Source organism: Podarcis cretensis (genome assembly GCF_951804945.1).
Source record: "Podarcis cretensis genome assembly, chromosome: 12".
NCBI lineage: Eukaryota > Metazoa > Chordata > Lepidosauria > Squamata > Lacertidae > Podarcis > Podarcis cretensis.
In genome coordinates this window covers 592,823-615,387 of record NC_137181.1, presented here as the reverse complement: position 1 = coordinate 615,387, position 22,565 = coordinate 592,823, and the positions used below count along the sequence as shown (strand labels likewise).

Below are 22,565 nucleotides of genomic sequence, written 5' to 3'. Positions count from 1 at the left end.
CCAAAGGGGAGGGATCAATGAATCACAGAAGCGCAGAGTTGGAAGGGACCTCCAAGGCCCATCTAGTCTGACCCCCGGCAAAGCAGGAATCGCAGCGCAAGAATCCTGGACTAAGAAAGGAGAGCCGAGCTGAGCTTCTCCTCTTTCTTCCTGTGTTAAAACATCACAGAGTAGACCCCAAGGGTCATCCAGCCCACCCAGCAATGCAAAGGGGGAGCCAGAGAAGGCCTCTGCCCCACGGCGAGGCCAAATGGGGCAGTAAATTGGAAGCCTGAAAGTGCAAACAGCCCCACTTTCAATGTTCCCCTCCTTCCTCGGTTTCCCCTCGCAAGCAACCACCCCCTGAACTGCTTGCAAAGAGGGGTGGGGGGCTCAGGGTGGGGGGTGTTGCTAGAGGGCATCACTGGGGAGCAGAGGCCAGTCAAATGCAAGGCCAGACCCAGCGCCCAACCCCCCAAATATGCCCCCTAAGAGAGTGGGGTCTAGCAGAGTGTCAGACTGGGACCCGGGGGGCCAGAGTTCGAGTCCCCACTCAGTCGCGAAGCTCCCTGGGGGCGGTCTGGGGGGGGGGGCAGCTCCTGCTTCTCAGCCAGACCTCCTTTGCAGGGTTGTTCTGGGGATTAAATGAGGATATAAATTCAAAAGCGGTAAATAGGCAAGATTCCCTTCCTTACAGATGTAAAGACTAAGAGGGTCTCCCTCCCCGCAGGGTATAAATAATAAAGTAATAATCCTATTAATGGCATGAATGGAGGACCCTGTCCAGCCACCTCTCAGGGATTCCTCAGCTGCAACTCCTGCCTTGGAGGGGGCTGGGCTGGATGACCTTTGGGGGTCCCTTCCAACTTGGCAACTGCTTGGTTCTCTGACTCTGGTGGAGGCAGAAGGGGAGGGCTGAGCCTATGGCCAGAGGCTCTTTGGCCATCAAGAGCCCCCCGCTGGTGCCCTGAGCCCTCCAGTGACCCCAAAGAACTTGAAAGGCCCTCCTGCCCCACGGCAGGCGCTGGGCTAATTGGCATGGGCCGCCAGAGGCCCCCCAAGCCGGCAGGAGGAGGAGGAGGGCCGGGCGAGGAGAGGCAGCGCTCTGCCCTTCCCTGCGTCTGGCCTGCCCTTCCTGGCTGCCACTCAGGCCCCCCACTGCCCCCTAAGCGGCCCTAATGAGGCGTGGGGAGCCGCCTCTGGGGCAGCGCCAGCAGCAGGCCGGGGTGGGCAGTGCCAGCCGGGGCAAGCGCTGCGTCATCTTTGTCCTGGCCGGCCGTGGGGGTCCCCATCCGGCCAAAGTCAAAGGCACAGCACCCCCAAGTCCCCACTTGGCATCTGGGGGGGCAGCAAGGATGGCGGCCCCCGTCAGTCGCGGGGCGGCAGAGAATCGTGGAACTGGAAGGGAGTTGGAAGGGGGCCCTGGGCTCATCTAGTCCACCCCCTTTGCAAGGCAACAATCACAGCTCAGGCAATCTGCACCAAGCTTTTCATTAAGGTCGGGTTTTTGGAACCCGGGTTCTGCAACCCCTTTCCCCCCGGTGTCCTTCACTGGGCCTGACCCCTTTTCCGCCTTGCCCTCTTGCCCACCTTGCAGCTGGCAAACTCTCCTGGGCACCAGCAGGAAGAACCTCTTTCTGCAGCTGCAACCCCCCCAAAAACCAACCCCCCTGCTCCCCACTTCTGGGCAAGGGTAGCAGGAGTGGGTCTTAGCTTAGTTTGGGGGTCACAGCTTGCAACGCAGCGTGTTGGACTAGATGACCGTTGGGTCCCTTCCGGAACTATGGTCCAATGTGCTCCTTGCGGGACTGAGCAGAAGGACTATCGATATACGAATGGCGGCTCTAGACAGACCCCCAGACCCCACTTGGCCCAGGACCCTCGTGTCACCCCCCATGTCCTGCCCCAGGGCGGCTGATGCTCTTGGGGCAGGGTCCCCTTCCCCGCCCCCCCCCCCCCAGTTCCAGAGGCGGCCGGCAGACCCCCACCGCGCTGTGAAAATCTACATTCTTCCCCTTGACAGGGCGGAATAATTGGGCTGGCGCAGCGCCCTGACCCGCAGCTCAACCTGGGGCCGCCATTGTGAAATCCGGCCCCACAAGCAGCCCCCCCACACTTCCTGCCCCCCAGCCCAGCCCCCAAATCACCTTCACTGCGGACAGCCGAGTCAGCATGCAGCCGGTTGCACAACACAAGGCACACACAGCGCAGCCAGGAAAACGAGGAAGGAGCCACTTGTCAAAGCACAAAACTCAGCCCGAGGGTCCCAGGTTTAAGGCCCACGTTGGGGGTTGGGATAGATGACCCCCAGAGTCCCTTCTAACTCTGCAATGCTATAAATCTAGGAGTCCTCGGCCAGAAGCCCTCCAGATCAGGCATGCCCAAACTCGGCGCTCCAGATGTTTTGGGACTACAACTCCCCTCATCTCTAGCTAACAGGACCAGGGATGATGGGAACTGTAGTCCCAAAACATCTGGAGGGCCAAGGTTGAGGGTGTCTGCTCCAGATACTCAGCTGGAGGGTGCAGAGGCTGCTGGGAGTTGTAGTTCAGCCACATCTGGACAAAGTCTGGAAACAAAGCCCCGCCCTACACTTTCAAGAGGGAGTTTCCAGAGAAGGGGGCTCATTCTGTCCCTCACACCCAGCAAGCCCCCTCCCCAGACTGTCTCTACCCCCCAGCAAAGCTCCCCTCCTCATTAAGGAAGCCGCCTTAGTCAGACCATCTAGATCAGTCATACCTGCGCTGACTGGCAGCAGTCGCTGTCTGGGGATATTTCTGGGTCTACCAGGAGATGCTGTCAGGGTTCGAACTCGAGTCCTTCTGCATTCCAGGCAGGTGCCCCATGACTGAGAAGTGTGGCATCCCCCATTTGCCTATTGCAAAGGCCCCACCAGCAGAGGAGGCCGGGCAAAGCACACTCAGAAAAGGCCGCTCCCCCCCCCCCCGTCCTCCGCCAGGAACACCCCTTCCCTCCCCAAAGCCCTGATTCATCCCTGATGGGAAACACAGAAGTGACTCAGCTCCTCCCGTGCCCTTGGAAACCTCCCTCTCTAAAGCCTGTTTGGGGAGGAAGCCACTCTTTCTGGTGGCAGGAGGTTCCAAAGGCTGCGCAAGGAAGCAGCTTTCTCTTGAGCAGGGGGCAGAAAGGGGTGGCTGGACAGCATCCCGGTTCCTACTGCTCTGCTCAGTCTCAGCCCCCAAAAGGTGGTATAAGACTCAAACCCCAAACCCAACACTCTACCGCTCACCCTCCCCATGTCCAATGGCAGGGGGTGCACTCACCTCCTCGCCAAATTCCTACAGGGTCTCTAGTCCTCAGGAAAGGCAGTGAAGAGGAGGCCTTGCCATCTCAAACTCGGCCAGTGAATAGGATACTGAAAAAGAAGACATCCAGGAAGGGGGTGAGCCCCCTCTTTGTGGGTGCTGCTGGTCCCCCATCCATCTCACCCCCAGGGACACCCCTTCTGCAGACGCGGGTTGCAAGAGGGGATGGGAGCCGCCTCTGAACCTGTACGAGCGAGGAGATAGTCAGGCAGCCACCAAGTGCCGTGGCTGGTTGCCCAAATGTCCAGCATGCCTGGCCCCACACTGAGCCCCCCAACCAGGCAGAGGGGAAATACATGCAAACAGGCACTCAGAGCGCACAGGGCATCGCACAGCGCTGCCCGAGTCACAACGCTGCCCGTGGCACAAAGGACAAGTGCGTCCTCGTCTCTGCTTCCCCTTAAGCAATGCATCGGTGCAGCAAATTGCGAAATATACGAGCGGAGTTTCCTTACGCAGGGGGCAGCTAACCTACGGAACTCACTGCCACAGGAGGCGGGGAGGGCCACCAACTTGGGCAGCTTCCAAAGAGGACAGGGCAACTTTGTGCAGGAGGAAAGGGCTATTGAAAACCAGGGTGGCTGGACTCTGCCCTCCCCAGTCAGAGACGGCCGTACTTCTGAATCCCTGTTTCTGGAAGCCCCAGGAGGGGAGAGGGCTCTGGGGCTCCAGTCCCGCTTGCAGGTCGCCCCCCCCCCAGCATCTGGGCAACTGCTGTGAAAACAGGAGGCTGGGCCAGTGGGGCCTGTGGCCTGATCCAGCACATACAATTCTTTATCTGCTTGTAATTTGAAAACATGCAAAGCTATGCAAAGAAGGCAGAACAGCAAAACAAAGCCACAGTCAGAAGTCAGGAGGACTGATCAGGAAAACTCAAAGCTGCGTCTCAAAGACCAGTGGAACAAACTCTGTTGGGGCTGCTTAGAATCATGGAAGGATCCCCTGAGGGTCATCTAGTCCACCCCACCCCCCGCAGTGCAGGAACCTCATGACAGATGGCCTCTGCTTAAAAACCTCTGCTGTTAAACAGCTCTTCTTGCCTTGGGCTCCCTCCCAAGTCTGCAATTCTATGAATGGGAGGCAGATCTTAAAACTTGAGCAAGTCTGTAGGGCAGATCACACAATCATGGGGCTGTAGAGCTGGAAGGACCCCAAAAGTCCAGGCCATTGGGGGCCTCAAAGGTCAATGGAAGCCATTCAGGCATTAGGAGGGGCATAAATGAACAAGCAGGAAATGAGAATGGCAGCACCAAAAATGAGCAGGTAAAGAAGCGAGGGACCACAAGGAGCCTCAGGTGAGATGGCAGACACCTCACCCGCCACAGTCTGGCCTGGCAGGAGCTCCTGGACCGTCTCCAAGGGCAGCCCCACAGAGAGAGCACAGAGGTAGTCTAACCTTGGCGTGACAAAGGCAAGGGTGTCTGCGTCCAGGTCTGAGTTTAGGAAGGATTTCAAGTCCTTTCTGGCAGGGGAAACCAAGCAGGTATCAGAGAGATGATTGCCAAAGAAGAAGTTCCGTGGGGTAGGAGGGCTGGGGAAAACTTCACACCCGGCAACCAATTTGTCCCTTGGTTTTCAGAGAGTAGATGGGGAGACGAGTCTAAAAAGCCCAGGGCACAAGATTTCATGGCCCTCTAGTGGCTCTGGTGGCCGCTAACATACCGTATTTTTCACTCCATAAGACGAACTTTTTTCCTCCTAAAAAGTAAGGGGAAATGTCTGTGTGTCTTATGGAGCGAATGCGTGGTCCCTGGAGCTGAATTGCCCAGGGGCAAAAAGCAGATTGTGCTTTTTTTTTAGAAAGAGGGAAGGGGGTGTTGAAACAAAGCCGCTGAGCAGCTGGTTGGCAAGCGATTGGGAGGGAGATAAGGGACTCTAGAGATAAAGGAGGCTGCCTGGGAGGGGGGAGGTAAAAGCACATGGATCCTCAGGATTTTTGCATTGGATCACCCCAAATTCACCATCAGATCACATAGCATGTCCATGGCTACAGCCTGCACCAAAAAAATCATGCACCCACTGTTGTGTGGGGCCGCAATGGCGCAAAAACGTGGTTAGAAAGCACGGATCAACATGGATCCTCAGGATTTTTGCATTGGGTCACCCCAAATTCACCATCAGATCACATAGCATGTCTGTGGCCACAGCATGAACCACAAAAATCATACATCCACCGTTTCATTCAGACTATTTTTCTTCTTCTTTTCCTCCTCTAAAAACTAGGTGCGTCTTATGGAGCGAAAAAAACGGCATTTAGCATTAACTCTGGAAGTGTGGACTCAATTCTGTCCAAATTAAGCCCCCTAGAGCAGACTATACATCATTATGACTCCCTCTCCAAATGTCACAGAACCACAGAATTGTAGAGTTGGAGGGGACCCCGAGGGTCGTCTAGTGCTGCCCCCGCAAATCACTCATTGAGGGTTCAAGACCCCTTGGCTCCCCTCCCTGGGATTGTGGCCTCTGTCTCCTGCTGGCAGCTTCTAGGAGCCACGGGTAAGAACTGAGCACAGGGAAGCCAAGATGGGCGAATGACCCCAAAGGAGCAGGACGTGCCCCCACCAGATGTGCTTGTTGAATGGTCACTGTAAAATGTGAAGGTTCCTTATTGTTTCACAAGTTGTGTACGTCTTTAAGGGCCAGGGCAAATAACGAGACCCAGTCTTGCAGCTGTGAAACACAGCAGGTGCTGCTGAGTTGTGTTAATCAAGCTGTGTATATAAGAAGCAGCACCTAGCTCCTCTCCCATTACCCTGGGGGGTGGGTCGGTGGTTGGGTCTGGTTTGTTGTTATCTTTAGTGTAAAAGGAGTTTTTTTTGTTTGTTATTAAAACCTTGTTAAAAAGTTATTTTGAGTTCCTGGTTATGCATGGTCTCCCCAGCAAGCTCTCTGCCCCGCTGCTATACTGCAAATAGCCAACAGTGCTGCCCCTCCCCTAACATCCCTAACACCTGGCCACACAAAAACGCAGCAAAGTGCTGCACCCCAAAAACGTCCTGCCCTATGGAAAAAAGAAAGGGGGCACAGACCCACAAGTCCATTCCAGGAGGTGATGGCACCTGGTCCGGCCTGGCCCCAGAGAGCCCCATCTGCAGGGGCTGCCCCTTCTCCTGGCCAAGGGGTCCCCAGGAGGTGCCTTTCTCCCCATTGTTCCACTTCTTATCTTGGCCGGATAAGGGGAATGTTGTCCTGGATCTCTGGAGTCAGTCAGCACTGGCTCCCTTAATCTCGCCTAATGTTTAACTGAATTCTGCCCTCTCCTAATCAGGACCCACAACTCCTGTTTTTTTTGCCTGGTCCTTGGAGGGCAGAAGATGAAAAGGTGTCTCCAAGGACTTGTGGCTGTCACAGGGAAGGGGACAAGGAGGGACCCCTCTGAATCAGGCGTTGCGAGAGCTCAGCCACGGAACCAGATTTCAAAACACCAGAGCAAACAAAGCCCCAGAAATAAATGGGCGAGGCTTCGGAGCATGAACAGAGTGCAACTCTCTTCCCAATCCTTCAGGCATAGGCTTGCAGAAGTCATTCTGTTTCCTCACAGTCTCCTTGTCTTCCTTTAGCACATTTTTGACCCCCTGGTCACCCAAGGGTTAACCCCTTCCTAGCCTAGATGGTCTCCTGCTACAAATGTAGTTAAACACTTCTGGCCTTTGGTCTCAATGATTTTACCAATGTGCTCTTCAAAGCCTTTTTATTTTTTAGCATCCTTTACTATCTACTTTAACTTTCTTCTTTGGCCAAAGTTTGTGCTCCTTTTCTCTTCATTCAGACAGAACTTGCATTTTTCAAAAGAAGCCTTCGGGTCTCCAATGACTTCTCCAACTCCTGATCATTTGGGAGAGATTTAATCCTCCATTCTTTGCCTTTCTACTTCCTTGCCATATTATCAATGATGATGATGATGATGATGATAAAAGTTTGCATGCTGCCCTCCACCCTACGATCCCAGAGCAGTTCACAACAGAAAAATGCAAAATGAGGACAAAATACATTATTATGCATGTCGAAGGATGCACTTTAGAACATTTCCACCTCTAGACTCCAGCAAATTTCCAGAATGCTGCTCCTACAGACCGAACTCCCCCCCCTACCTGCATTAGGGCTGGGCAATGTCTGGTTTTCAACATCGTGATATATCATGAGCCATACATGACGATATATGTATTGCAATGTCTGAAATAAGGGTGGAGTTAGGGAGAGGCCTGCCTGGCTCCACGGTTTCCCTCCCATTGTAATTTCGGCACAGGGCGCACACACATCATGATTTGCAATATATTGCCAGGTCAAAAATTATGAAACCAAAATCATGACATCCGGTTTTCGATGATATATTGATATATTGCCCAGTCCTAACTTGCACAAAGGAGGCCAAAAGAGCTTCAACTGTATGCTACAACAGCAGCAAGAATACTTATTGCAAAGTACTGGAAGACACAAGATTTACCCACCCGGGAAGAATGGCAGATGAAGGTGATGGACTACATGGAACTGGCGGAAATGACTGGCAGAATCCGAGACCAGGGAGAAGAGTCGGTGGAAGAAGATTGGAAAAAATTTAAAGTTTATCTACAGAAACATTGTAAAATTAAGGAATGTTAGAAGGATGTTGGAATGAAGCTATGTGGTTTTAGCAGAAATGTTATAAAGGATTAGGTAAAAATGAATTGGTAATTAGTGAAAGAGGAGAATGTAAAATTATAGTATGTCAAGATAATTTTTTAGGATAAAAACAAAGATGGAAAGAACTTGCTGAAATATCTAATTGAACTAGAATACAAAAAAGGGAGGTGTGAGGAGGTCAAGGAAATAAGCAAAGGAAAGAAAGTTATGTAAAGGTTGGATTTGTGTGTTTTTTTGTGCTTTGTTTGTTTAACTTTTTCTATTTTTCTTTCTGTAACCTTCAAAATTTTAATAAAATCTATCATAATATTAAAACAACAACAACAACAAAAACAAAAGAGCTTCAACTGTATCACTGCCTCACTACCAGGCCTTTACTAAGGTTGCCAACGTGGTGCCCTCCATAGGGGGTTGAACTAAAACTCCCATCGCTGACCAATATCCTCATTGTGATGAAGTTTCCTGTTTGGAAGTCAAATGGGGCCGTGTAGGATTTTCTGGGCAATTGGCCAGTTAAATGCACATTTAACTTAATAGCACAGTGGCTGCTGCTCCCAAGTGGTTGGGCAACCCTTCCCTCTTGTGCCAGGTTTTGGGTGCCACTCAAGGTTCAGTCTAGGGGTGCCCCCCCCCCCGGTCAATTCCACCACCCACAATGAATCTGTCCCTTTGGGGTATTCTAGCTTGCTGGATTCAGTGCTGTGTCTGACATTCAGAGCGAAACCACCTCCGATACGCTGCTCTCTGTCCTTCCCAGAGTTAACCGTCAGGTTTCCATGCTATTCACTGCACCAAAGCCGTTCTCTAACACTGAGCGCTCCACTTTGCCCCTCTTGACTCAGAGGCTTCCAGCGCTGGCACAGAAACACTTGCAGACAATCTCTCCCAAGCACCTTTGGGGCAAGATGGAAGAACTGCTAGGCTGCGCACAGGTGGCTGGCGGCAAAATTATTTGCACCTGGCAAGGACGGTTTGCAGACGTTCAGCTCAGGATTCCGCAGAGAGGGAAGGAGCACTTTTCGTGGGGCAGAAGTGCAGAGAGAGAGTCTTTCCTTCCAGATTTCAGAGGGATATCTACCTTGACGGTCTTGCCTGACTCTCGATCCGAGGACAGGACGTCCTGCACCAGGAGAGGGGTTGGACCAGATAATTATTCTCCACAAGATTAATTATATATTGTATTTTTAATTAACGTCGTTATGCTTGCAAACCGCTCCGGGAATATTTATTGATGGGTGGCTAGATAAATTTGATTAGCAGCAATAAATAACCCTGTTCCTGATCTGGAGGCTGGATGTGGCCCATTGAGCTCTGGTATTCCTCCCCTCCCACCAGTGCCAGGATTAGACCTGAAAAAACCCAGGGAGCCACTAGGAGGTTTTCCGGGGGGGGGGGCTGTTTTTTGGGGAGGGGGGGTCGCAGCTGCGGAAGGAAAGGCTATACCTCCCCAAGCGATGCGATACCCCCCAGTGCCCAAAATGTCCCTGTGCCGCCATTAGGTTCATAGAATCACAGAATGGAAGTGTTGGAAGGGATCCAAAAGATCACGTGGTCCAAGCCCAGGCAGAGCAGGCATGGCAGCACAAAGGCACAGGGGTGTCAAGAACGAACAGATGTGTCTGAATGCCTGCCTCTTTGCAACTATTTGTATGCATGTGTGTGGATGCATGTTTTTTTTTGGGGGGGGGGGTCTCTGCCCACTTGCGCCTCCGGCCACACCCCTTACATTTGGCCCCATAACCTTGGCCAGGGGTCAGCAACCTTTTCCAGTCAGGGGCCGGTCCACTATCCCTCAGACCTTGTGGGGGGCTGGACTATATTTTGGGGGAAGAAATGAACGAATTCCTATGCCCCACAAATAATCCAGAGATGCATTTTAAATAAAAGGACACATTCTACTCGTGTAAAAACACGCTGATTCCCGGACCGTCCGTGGGCCGGATTGAGAAGGCGATTGGGCCGCATCCGGCCCCCGGGCCTTAGGTTGGCCATCAGGGAATGAGGCCTCAGGCCGACAAAAGCCCCCCTCCCCCCCACTTTTCAGCTCGGAATCAAGAAGAGGCGGAAACTCTGAACCAAAGATGCGTCATGTCAGGAAATGAGTGATATGCAAAACTTGTGGGCTGGAAAGAGGATGAGAACAAATTCATGGAAGAGGAGGGGGGAGCTCTCCATGGCGCTCCTGAACCCCCCTTTCTGGAAACCCCAGGAGGGGAGAGAGCTCTTCTGCTCAGATCCCGCTTGCTGGTTCCCCCCACACATCTGGTTGGCGACTGGAAGAAGAGGGGCTGGCCCAGATGGGCCTCCTCTGGCCTCATCCAGCACCAGCCAAGCTGTTCTGGTGCCCTTGTTACTCACTGGGGAAACCTCACAACCCTTGTCCACGAGTGGGGTGCCGGAGGCAGGTCTTCAAACTTGCTTTCCAGCTCAAGTTGGAAGGGCCCCCAGAAGTGATGGAAGCAGGCCTACCTCTGCCCATGTGCAGAGTGCCGTTGGCTTCACAGGGGCCTCTGGGATTCGCATCATCATTAGGGGAAGACTTGGCCCAACTTTTTGCTCCAAGGACCGGCTCTGGGCCCCCCTGCCTCCCAATTCAGGCTCCAGGGCGCAGCAGAAGCGCCTTGTGTTGCCCCCGGATTCTCTCGCAGGGCCTGTCAGGAGGGCAGCCTGACCTGGGGGAAGGTAAATCCCTTCCCTCCTCGACGGCCATCTCCCTTCCAGTGGTTTCCAGCAAACATGGAGGCACAGCAGAGCCATGCTGACTCGTCGCCATCGCTGGCCTTCTCCCACTTCATGAATTTGCCCTAACCCTCTTTGAAACCCAACCAGGTGTGTGGTCATGACTGCCTCCTGTGGCAGGGAGTTCCACAGTTCAACTAAGTGCCACATGAAGGTCTTTCTTGTACCTCTCCTGAATCTTCCAACCTTCAACCTCATGCAGGGTTAGAAACTCCGATATACAAGCTCAGCACCAAAGGGCATCTTGAACCTCGGCTGCAGTCGCCACAATGGGATGTCTATTCTTCAGGGGGCTGGACTGGATGACCCTTGGGGTCCCTTCTATGATTCCATTGTCCTATGCTCTCAGCTACGTTGCCTGCCTGCCGCTTACTCCTCCAACAGTCTCCTTGTCCCAGGATGCAAGACAGAGAAACACACTCAGTGGGAATGGAAATGGCATTAGCAATGGACTAAGGCAGAGGTTTTTAAACGCCGGTCCCCAACCTGATGCCCAGAAATCTGCAGGAATTTGCACCTGGATGAGTGCCAGCAGCAAAACGCACCAGGCAGATGTCTAACACTGCATGGGATACCTATGAATTCTAGTGTTATGAGAGAGGAAGAAAAGCTTTATAAACGTCTATCCCATTGCCTCTGACTTGCCTTTTCTCTCAACTAAAAAGTTGCAAGTGCTGCAGGCCTTCCTCACAGGGGCATCACTCCTGGACCATTTTGCTCACCCTTTTCTGAATCCTCCCCAGTTCTACGGATTGGGACCAGCACCTGACAGCGCCGTCCCCCATTCAGGACCAGCCACTGACTCTCCTCTTCTGCGGAAAACCAGCTGACCGGCACATCTTTGCAGGCCTGGGCTGGCTGGCTTGGGGCCCTTCCCCTCCCTCCCACAAACCGGCCCACCTCCAGCCCCACAACCCAGACTTCAAAACCAGACCAATGTGGCAGATGCAACCCAGCCAGCCGCACAACCCATCATTAGGGGCCGGCAAGAGACTCCAGGGGTCGGACCGGGAAGAACGCAGGACAGGAGAGGGAGAAGCGGAGACGGAGGACCAGGGCCCAGCTAGCTCAGAACTGTCAACACTGATGGGCAGCAGCCGCACTTTGGGTTTGGTTTTTCTTAGCTCTCCCTGAAGATGCTGGCAGGGACGGAACAGGCGCCCTTCTCCACGCAAAGCTTTTTGATACAATTTACAGGCCATTGTTTCTACGCAAAATGCAAAGTTGCAAAAGAGTTATAATCTGTTTAAATTAACTAGACGTCTGAAAAGTGTCCACGGAGTGCCTGAAGTTCAATGGGGGGGCTGCTTTGTCTCAGCTGGGGGGCAGAGCCACAGAATTGGGCCAACAGGACCAAGAGCCCATCCTGCAGGTGCTCCACCAAAGATGCTCTGCCCAGGGTTCATTTTGCACCTGGCTATTGACCACTTGTGACCAAGTGAAGATGCCTGTGAGCCAGGATGGGGCCTGACATCTCGGCCACCTGGGGATCCTTGGATCGGGACTGTTTTCACACACAAAGACCCCGTCCTGCTAAATTCTATCTGTGATATTTTATCTGCACAATCAGAATGAACTTCTGTAACCGAAATGCTTTTTCTGGGCAGTCTGAGCAGGAGTAGTGAACGACGTTATAATGAATTGCTGGCACTTGTCTTCACTCCCCCCCCCCCCTCACCCTGCTCACACATGTGAAGAATCTGCCTACATTAGGAATGGTCACCATTAAGAAAAAGAAGTCTGAATAGGCTAATATATATGCGGACAGTCCCTGGATCAAGGACTTTTCTTCTTTAAGTTCTCAAAATTCTTAACCCATCTCAAGGTTGTCTCTGAACTAGCCAGATGTTTCACTGAGAATCAATCACAGTCAGTCCATCATTTGAAAAATAAGACTTCAGAGCCGTCCGGCCCGAAAATGGCAACTAGACATTCCGTTTTGGCAACTTCAGCCTCGGTTTAAGGAGCCCTCCTTTAACACTGAGGCCAAGCCAGGGACGGAATCTCAGCTCCCCCCTCTCTGTGCCTGCTCCTGGTCCAGGGGGCACCCCCAGGATTCCCACAGGGAGGGGGCAACTGGGGGGCGGGATGCCAGCTGTACAACCTCCTGGTCAAGATGCTCTGCCCAGCAGCCCCTCCCAAGGCAGTGGAAGAGAGGAGCAGCCCTTGCAAGGACACCCCCCGCCCCCCGCAATATCTCTGCTCCAGTATGCTGTTATTTTGTGGCTAGTTTTATTCATTTTCAGGGCAATAATTTCTATAACCAAAGAAACAGAAGCAGCCTCCCTGTTGCTTTAAGAAAATAATAATAATAATAATAATAATAATAATAATAATAATAATAATTGTCTCCCCAGCCACTCTGAGCAGCTTCCATACACTGAGGTCCAGCGCCGAGGGCCTTCTGGTGGTTCCTTCCCTGCGAGAAGCCACGTTACAGGGGGGACCCAGGCAGAGGGCCTTCTCGGTAGTGGCGCCCTCCCTGTGGAACGCCCTCCCACCAGATTTCAAAGAAATAAACAACTACCAGACTTTTAGAAGACATCTGAAGGCAGCCCTGTTTAGGGAAGCTTTTAATGTTTAACAGACCACGGTATTTTAATACTTTGTTGGAAGCCGCGCAGAGTGGCTGGGGAAATCCAGCCAAATGGGCAGGATATAAATAATAAATTATTATTATTATTATTATTATTATTATTATTATTATTTGACTGTGGAGTGGACTTTCTTGAAAGACTCTCTCTCCTTCCTTGGAGGTTTTTAAGCAGGGATTCTTTGGCTGCGTCTCCAGATTTGCAGGGGCTTGAAGTAGATGGCCCTTGGGGGTTCCCTTCCAACGCTTTCAAATGGTACGGTTCCATAAGCGGCCGCCCGGCCCCCTCCTGCGATGGTAGGCCCACAGCAGGCCCTTCCCCCTGAGCGTGAGAAAGCAGAGATGAGGATCTCACAAAGGAAGCCCCAAAAACACCGCAAGGTTCTCCTCGGCTGCTTCCCAGGTGGGTGGGGCAGCGCCTGCAATTACGCAGCCCTGGACCTGTTCACCTAGGCCCCCTCCCCACCCCGGGGAGCGCAAGGGGCCGAGAACAAAACCCACTAATTACTCGACACAATGAGCCTCAGGAACTCTGCTGACAGCAACTGCCGGCCTCTTTCACCGCAGAGAGAAATCTAGCTGCCAAGCTGGGACTCTTCCAGCCAGGACAAGCCCCTCTGGCCTCTTGGCTGCTGGCCACCCGGCTCTGCTCTGCCTCCACAAATACACTGGTACCTCTACTAATGAACTTAATTCTGTTCTTAACCTGAAACTGTTCTCAATTAGAGGCGTGCTTTCGCTAATGGGGCCTCTTGCTGCCGCTATGCCGCCGGCACACCATTTCCGTTCTCATCCTGGGGCAAAGTTCTCAACTCAAGTTAACTCTCCCAGGTTAGCAGAGTTTGTAACCTGAGGCGTTTGTAACTCGAGGTACCACTGTTCCCCTGAATACGGGCTGCCCAGGAGGGGAGAGTTGTTCCCACTTTCCCACAGAGGCCCTTTGAGGACAGGGGAGCTGGAGGCAGGGACAGAAACCCAGGCAGATCAGCTGGGCACCAAGCGGCTCCTTAAACCAAAGTTGCAGTCGCCAAAACAGAAGGTCTAGTTCTGGTTGCCATTTGGGGGCCCTAAAGTCCTCTTTGGGGTGCCACGTCCTTCATGCTGCCAGCCTGCATCTGTCTCTTCTTTCTCCTGATAGGAGGCCAACCGCTCTGGGGGCCTTTTTGGCCAAATAGCCCAAACACGGCAGAGAGGCAAAGGAAGGAAGGTGTTTTGGTGTTAAAAGAGGACACAGGGCAAGTTGATAGAGGAGGAGAAGGCTGTCAATGGTTGCTAGCAGGGTGGGAAACTCAGATGTATAAGGTAGGGGCCAAAGGGCTCCTTAAACCGAGGCTGAAGTTGCCAAAATGGAACGTCTAGTTGCCATTTTGGGACCGGACAGCTCTGAAGTCTTATTTTTCAAATGTTGGACTGACTGTGATTGATTCTCAGGGAAACATCTGGCTAGTTCAGAGGACAACCTTGAGATGGGTTAAGAATTTTGAAAACTTAAAAGAAGGGAAGTCTCTTGATCCAGGGACAGTCTGCCGATACAGTGGTTACAGACGCTTCAGGTTACAGACTCCGCTAACCCAGAAATAAGAACTTTGCTTCAGGATGAGAACTGAAATCGTGCTCTGGCGGTGCAGCAGCAGCAGGAGGCCCCATTAGCTAAAGTGGTGCTTCAGGTTAAGAACAGTTTCAGGTTAAGAACGGATCTCCAGAACGAATTACCGGTAAGTTCTTATCCCGAGGTAACACTGTATATCAACCAGTTCCAACCTCTTTTTCTTAATGGTGACACAGACCATTCATATCACACGAATATTCTTCACAATTCTGAAATGGGGGAAGCGGAGACAAGCAACAACTATCAACTATAATTGTTTGCTGCTCCTGCTCAGGCTTCACAGAAAAAGCATTTTGGTTCCAGAATTCATTCTGATGGTGTAGATGAAATATAACAGAGAGAATTCTACAGGACGGGAGTGTCAGCCCAGGAAACATTTCTGCATTGCAGAACCTTCCAACTCTACAATTCTATGGTTCTGTGACCAAGGATGCACGAGGGTTCAAATCTGCCCACTCAGCCAGGAAGGGCGACCTTGGGGGCCGGTCACCCAGTCTCAGCCCAACACGAGGTTGTTGTGGGAATTAAACGAGGAGGGAGAGGAGAATTGCGTACGGTGGCTCCGTGGAGAAAGGGGGGAGACATAAATGCAGGAGGCAAACAAACACGCCTGAAGGGGCTGCCTCCTCAATAAACAAACAGCGGAGCCTGCAAACCAGGTGGCCTGGCGTGGCACACCCCAAGGCTCTCCCACCTGAGGAGGGGCAAAGATCTGCCTTGCTGCTGCGCTTGGAGAAGGCTATGGCACCAACTTGATTTCCCAACCAGCCTCTGTTTGGTTCTGTCCTGTGTCTGGTTCTGGTTTGGTGCCCCTTCTGCTCTTCCTCGCCCCCCCTCTCTCTTTTGGCTTCGACTGGGGTTTTGGCTGCTGCCCCTTCTGAGTGTGGGAAAAGCAGGTAATAAACTCAAGAGGTGAATAAGGCACCTGCCAGAAAGGCCAGAATTGAGTGGAAACGGAAGGGCAGCTTCATTTCTGAAACAATGAACGGGGCTCTGCCAACGGCATCTGCCAAGAGGCCGCCACTCTGCACATGCTTAGAGGCACCCACAAAACTGAAGAACTGTAGCCTAACCCCCTGCAACGCAGGAATCACAGCTGAAGAATCCCCAACAAACCATAGCTGTCAACATTTTCCTTTTTTTAAAGGGAAATTCCCTCATTCTGAATAGGATTCCTCACAAGAAAAGGGAAATGTTGACAGCTATGCAACAGACGCCCATCCGAACTCTGCTAGAAACCTCTCGTGAATCACAGAATTGTAAGGGACCCTCAGGCACCATCTAGTCGAACCCCCTGCAATGCAGTCCCCAGTGGAGTGAGGAGAAGAGAATGCCAGGCTCAAAGGCAGCAGCAGGGTGGGGTGGGGTGTCCACACAAGCCAGGATACAACCATGGAAGGAGCTCTGGGTCAGAAGAGGAAGGGCCAAGGGGCTGCCTGCAGGTGGAAGCCAGGAGGGATGATGATGATGAGAACTGCAGGCCAGGAACACTCAGAAGTGCCAGGTTGCCAACCCAGAGTCTGGCCTGACCAAAGGCCCAGCCACCTTCCTTGCTCTTGGTTTCATGTCCAGAAATGAAAGGAAAAGCAGAGAGCAGCTGGGGCTTCCGGACTGGTGTCATGGGATGTGGCGCCCACCTCAAACGCAAGAGCTGCTGGATCAGGCCAGTCGCCTACCTAGTCCAGCCTCCTGTTCTCACAGGGGCCAATGAGATGCCCTTATTCGGAAACCATGAGCAGGATCCGAGCGCCAGAGCAACTCTCCCGCAACTGGGATTCAGAGGCACTCAGACACCCCAGCTAGTAGCCATTGCAAGCCACCCCCACCGTCAATTGTCCTAACCCTCTTTGAAAGCCATCCAAGCTGGTGGTCATGGCTGTGGGAGGGAGTTCCACAGGTCAGTTATCTGCTGTGTGAAGACAGACTTTCTTTTGTCCTTCCCGAACCTTCCACTATCAGGAGCAAAAGGTGAGCGCTGCCCATGAGCTGAGGTTCTGGCGCTGCACAGCACCCAGACAGACCCAGGGCAGGGATCCAGGAACTCCTCCCTCTCGCCCCCAAGAGGGGTGCCGCCTGAACAGGCTGGCACGGCCTGCAAAGCAATGCAGGCCCTCCAGGGAGGCGGGAGGGAGTGCCAGGAATGAGCCACCCCTGGAGAATTCCTCCCTGGTGAGAGGATGCGGGCTGCAGGCTGGATCCCCCCCCCACCTCCAAGGTTATGCAGCGGCGCCCAGCCCTGCCCAGAAAGCCAGAGAAGGTGTTGGCATCATCCGCGCCCACAGCAAGGTGTGTCCCTGGCGGCTCCATCCCAGCCAGAAACATCGGCATCCCTCCTGCTCAGGGAAATGGATCCTGGCAAATCCCCCTGGTCTCCAGGCTTCCGGGTGCCCCCGCAGCGCCTGCCCCAGATGCCCTCTGCCTGCGGGGCCCCGGGGCCTGGATTCAGATCCTGCCCCACGGTGGGTGGCTCGCCTGGCCTTTGGGGTGGACCCCGGGCAGACCTCTGCATCGCGGGCTGAGCAAGAGAAAGGGAGACACCCCCCCCCCGCCCAGGTTGCCCCGGCAGAGCGCAATGCGCGAAGCTGGAGCCGGCGCTCTCCCAAAGCGCAGGCCGCGCGCTGCAGGCGCCCCGGGAGCGCGGCCAGGGGGATGTTCGGGAGCTTCGACCCGACGCGAGTCCCGCCTGCGGGGAATCTCCCAGCCCCACCGGCAAAGGCAATCTGGCGGAGCGCAAGTCCTGGATGGGGGGCTCCTCAGCCGATTCTCCCCAGGGAGGGCGCTCCCTCGCTTCTCCGCCAAGCGCGTGCCTCTGAGCACACGCAGAGCGCGCCTGCCTCGGAGCAGGAGGGAGCCCAGCGCGCGGCCCCGGGAGGCCCGTCCGCCCCCCCTCCTCCTGGGCCAGAGGATGGGAGGCAGGCACCCCACCCCAGTCCGCCCCCGGCTCGTCTCCCGGCCCCGAGAGGCTCCAGCTCCGGCCCGCCGGTGCCTCTCGCGCGCTCCTTCTCCTCCCGCGCCGCCGCTGCCTCGCGCGCGCGCGCCCGTCACTCACCCGCTCCAAGAGCCCCGGCAGCAGCCTCAGGCGCGCGCCCGCCAGCCCGGCCCCTCCAGGTCCGAGGAAGCAACCTCGGCTCGCCAAGCAGGGGGGAGCGCATGCGCAGCTGGACCCTGCGCGCTCCCGACTCCGCCACGTGCACGGCAGGAAAGCCCCCGCCCCCTGAGAGGAGCAGCGGGGGCCCCGCCCAGGCGGACAGAGGGGCGGGCAGAGACCCCCAGGGTCGGGGGGAGGCAAAAGGCGTGCAGGGGGATGCCTGCTTTGCGCGCAAGAACCGCCAGAGCGCGCGGAGCCAGGGGGGAGCCGGCGCTGGGACTGGAGGCAGCCTGGCTGCTGGCCAGAGACAGCCTCCGCCTCCGCCAGGAATTTGTGCAATCCTCTTTCCGCAGGATCCTAGAATTGTAGAGTTGGGAGGGATCTAGTCCAGCCCCCCGCAGTGCAGGAGTCTCCGCTCAAGCCGTCCAGGCCTTTGGCCATCCTGTCTCCATAGTCTAACTAGGGGAAGAAGAACTTCCTTTCACCTGCCCTCCATCTTCCTGGGATGGGAGAAAAACTCTCCTCTTTCCCCTTTCTTCCATGCCAGGTGTAACTGGATATCAACTTCCATCCCGTCCCAGCTCAGAGGCAGCAGGCGAGGCTTTCACCGCCTTCCCTTGACCCGCGTGCGAGATCCCGGCAAGAAGGAGGGGGCCCGTGCCTTCCCAGACGCGGCGGCACCCAGAGTTTGTAAGGTGCCTTGGTTGTGAAATGTGTTTCCCCTTGACCTTAAACCCACAAGAGGCTGAGTCACCAGTGGAATAAAGGTTGGCATATTCTCCAAAGCTTTATGCCAATAAAGGTTGGCATAGTCTCCCACGGGACAGGCGCACCTCGAAGGAAGGAGAGAGAGAAGGAGCCGAAAGAGAGAAGAAGGGAGTGTGGCACTAAAAAGAAAGAGGGAAAGGGAAAAGGAAGGTTTCCTCTGTCCTGAAGCAGAGCAGTTACAAATGAATAGCATATGAAGGAGAGAAAATAATAGTAATATAAACAATCACAACAGGTACAGAGCCGTCCCTCCAAAGAGGAAAATATAACAGAAGCAATCCCAGTTGTGGTTCATTGAATGCACAATAGCCAGATGAAAGTATCATTCATAGACTCGTAGAATAAGGTTACCAGACGTCCCCATTTCCCGGGGACAGTCCCACGATTTACAAATCAGTCCCCATACAAAATCCATTGAAGTTGAAAAGTGTCCCTGGATTCATTGAAAACAATCTGGTAACATTTTACTCGGCTTGATGGGAAAGGAGATTAAGACAAAAGATCAAACACTGTTTATGTACGCCACAGGTGCTGCAAGGACTTTGTTGGCCCCAAACTGGAAATTAAAGGAAGTTCCTACGATTGCAGAATGCCAGACGAAAGTGATTGACTATGTGGAATGAGCCAAACTGACGGGAAGAATTTGGGATCAGGACGATCAGAGATGCCCAGAAAATTGGAGTAAATTTATTGTATATTTAAAAGATAGCCTTACAAATTTAAGGACACTAGCAGGACTGAAGTAACTCCTACAATGTAGATGAAAAAAGTGAAAAGATAAAATACGTAAATGGATGTGATATGGGAGGGAAGTCACAAGCTCAGCAGACCTAAAATGGTTTTGTGTTGATTAAAGTATTGTAAGAAAGAATATGTAAAGAAAACAATAAATATTTATTGGGGGGGGGGTGGAAAGAAAAAAATCTGGTAACCTTATCGTAGAATCCTAGAATTGCAGAGCTTTAAGGGACCCCAAGGGTCATCTAGTCCAACCCCCTGCGATGCAGGAATCATGTCTCCAGGTACTCTGACTGGGGCTGCCTGACCTTCATTTATAAACCTCCAAGGACGGAGAGTCCACAACCTCCCAAGGGAGACCGTTCCGCAGTATTGCCATGTGGACGGAAGCCATGCTCAATAGACTGTGCATATTCCACAAAAGGAATATGGTTCCCCTAAAAGTTTGTGCTTTCCTTTCCAGCAGGGGGCTCTCAGTGCCAGGCTCTTAGCTTGCGCATAAGCCTAGAGTCCTACATTTGCGACAGCCGAGCTTCAAAGAGGTTTACATTAAGAGTCTTCCTGCGCCTGACATTTATTAATCCGGCGGCAGTTAACAAACGAGTAATAAGATCTTCATTAGGCATTCCTTGGGCTTCTAAAGAAAAATAAGGTAATCATGCTATTTTGGGATCTGATTGGACTGGGGATTTCATCATCTGGTTTATGGTCTGGAAACCTTTTTCCTAATAGGGAACAGTCTTTAGAAAGCACCAGCAAATGAGGTACAGGGAAGATTGCAATCCTGATAAGCTGAGCACACCAGGCTCCCTCCTGCCCAGGAACCCAGAGAGGTTTTATTTTTTGTGGGTGTGTGTGTGTGTGTTCCTGGCTGGTGGCGTTGTGTTCCCTCCCTTGGCCAGAAACAGGAGCAGCAGCTTGCAGGGAGAAAGGCTCTGTAAAGCAGGAAACTCCATCCAAGAGTCACAGAATCATAGAGTTGTAAGGGACCCCCAAAGGTCATCTAGGCCAACCCCCTGCAAGGCAGGAATCTCAGCTCAAGCATAATATTAATAATAATAATATTCTGTTGGGAACCGCCAAGAGTGGCTGGGGATGCCCAGCCAGATGGGCGGGGCATAACAAACAAACAAACAATTTACATAAGTGCATTCAGTCCACCATACTGAAATCAGGCAGTAAACCTCCATTTTCAACACAGCCCGAAAACTGACCACTCCTTTTGTCAGCCATCCACTCCGAAACAGCACTAGCAGGCCCTTTAGAGTTAAAATCCCCTTAAGGAAGAGCGGCCTCTATAGGAGTGGCTGTGTAAAGAGCAAATTCTGCCGAGAAAGAGCTTGTCAGCACTTCATCCATCACACATCAGCGGGTCCAGTGGAGAAATGTGCCTTCTGGAAATCATCCAATAAGCCCGTGAAACTCTTATCAACGGAAAACACTGTAAATGTTCAAATAAACCGTTTTGCTTGTACAAAAGGGTAGAAACTCAGCCTACAAAGACATGGCTGGAGTGGTCCCGAGCCCTCGGGCTGGTCAGAGCGAGAGGAGCCATCGTCCCCAAAGAGCAAGAGTGCCAACTCGGACCTCTCCCTCTTGGCTGCCAGAGGGCAAGGCTGGACCAGATGGACAGGCAGAGAGTCACCCACTCGCAATCAGGGACTATTTGCACAAGAGACTGGGCCAAGAGAAAGGAACGAACGTGACTGTAGTGTAAAAGAAAACGGGAATCCTTGCTTCAAGGAGGAAAGATGAGCAATACACTGACATCTTGACTGAAAGGTGACAAGCCAAGGACTTAAGTTTCTGTCTATCACAGAACCGTTTTGTGACATGGCATGGCATTTAAATTGTGTTTTCTGGAAATGTTTTTGGGGAAATTGTAGCTTTTAAAAGGGTTGCACACCTTTGTCCGGGGTTTCTTCTTTTCGCTTGCTTGGGGGGGGGGTTGCAACAATAAAGATGGGGCTTAATAGCTTCATATACCTGGCTGCGGTCTCTTGGATGGTTCTGACTGGCAAAAGGACCTCCCAAGATCACCAGATCGCAGAGTGGAATGTGCTGTACTCAGGGATCCTCTTTTTTTGTGATAGCCTTTTTAAATTTTTCATAAATAACCAAAATAAAAACAACAGCAACAACACAACAGAAGATAAAGGGGGTGGGGAATCATATGCGAAATTTTATAAACCATATTCTTTTTAGTAGACTTCCCTCCCCTCCCCCTCTTGGTTTCATTATATTAAATAATAATAATAATAATAATAATAATAATAATAAATTTTTTTATTTATATCCCGCCCTCCCCAGCCGAAGCCGGGCTCAGGGCGGCTAACAACAATAAAACAGTACAAAAGTACAACACAACCCTCTAAAATCATTCATCATAAAATTAATTCAAATCAAGCCACTGGCAACCATTGGGCCAGAGCTCCGCGAAGATTGCCGAGGGATTTATGCACGTCCATCGAACCTTATATTCTTAACAGTCCAATTTTAAAACCTTCTTCATCTTATTACAAGTGAGTTGTAAAAGTTATACTGATGTACAAGTCTAAACACAAGCTTAAAAGAGATGCATTAAACATTTGCCCCCCTTTTAAACTCAAATTCCTTCTTTCTATGGTTTCAAATTAAATTGTCCTGCATCGTTCAAGAGTTTATTTTGCCAATCTTCTTGTCTTCTTCGGCGGAGGCTGACCTGCCTTGGTCTGGGATCCTGTCTCCGGTCCTGGAACAAAACCTTTCACTCGGTAGGTCCATCAAACCCTGTGCATCTCAGTATCTTCACCAGTTTTCTCTTACATGAATCATTTCCCACATATTCTTCAAATCTTTATACATCTTTCCCCAGGCCTTTTAAATAATTTTACATTTCCACCACATACAGTAACCTCTTGTGCATTTTGCCCTCCCTTCTTGATTCTTCTCTGTCATGGTCAAAGCCTCCTAAATCTTTTCACATGAGGGATCACTTTTATCAGTCAAAGTTTCCCAGATCATTTCACATATAATACCATTTTTGTCTTGAACTCCCCTTACTTTCCCTTGTATTTTCCTTGTGTCTCATCTCTCTACCGTTTCCACCTTGGTGGTTTGTGTATT

General features: G+C 52.3%; 1 protein-coding gene across 2 annotated transcripts in view; it reads right to left on the bottom strand.

The window, feature by feature from the left end:
* Positions 1–18,048, bottom strand: part of SLC4A2 (solute carrier family 4 member 2) — a 57,746-nt gene extending 39,698 nt beyond the window's left edge. Inside the window, exons 1-2 of one of the 2 annotated variants that reach the window (XM_079996397.1) lie at positions 17,916–18,012; positions 3,264–3,355 (exon numbers count right to left, since the gene is read on the bottom strand). The gene's annotated coding sequence lies outside the window, so the exon portion shown is untranslated. Of the gene's footprint in view, positions 1–3,263; positions 3,356–17,915 lie in introns of both variants that reach the window. The other variant, XM_079996398.1, reaches the window with a different exon arrangement.
* Between the last annotated feature and the right edge of the window lie 4,517 nt (positions 18,049–22,565).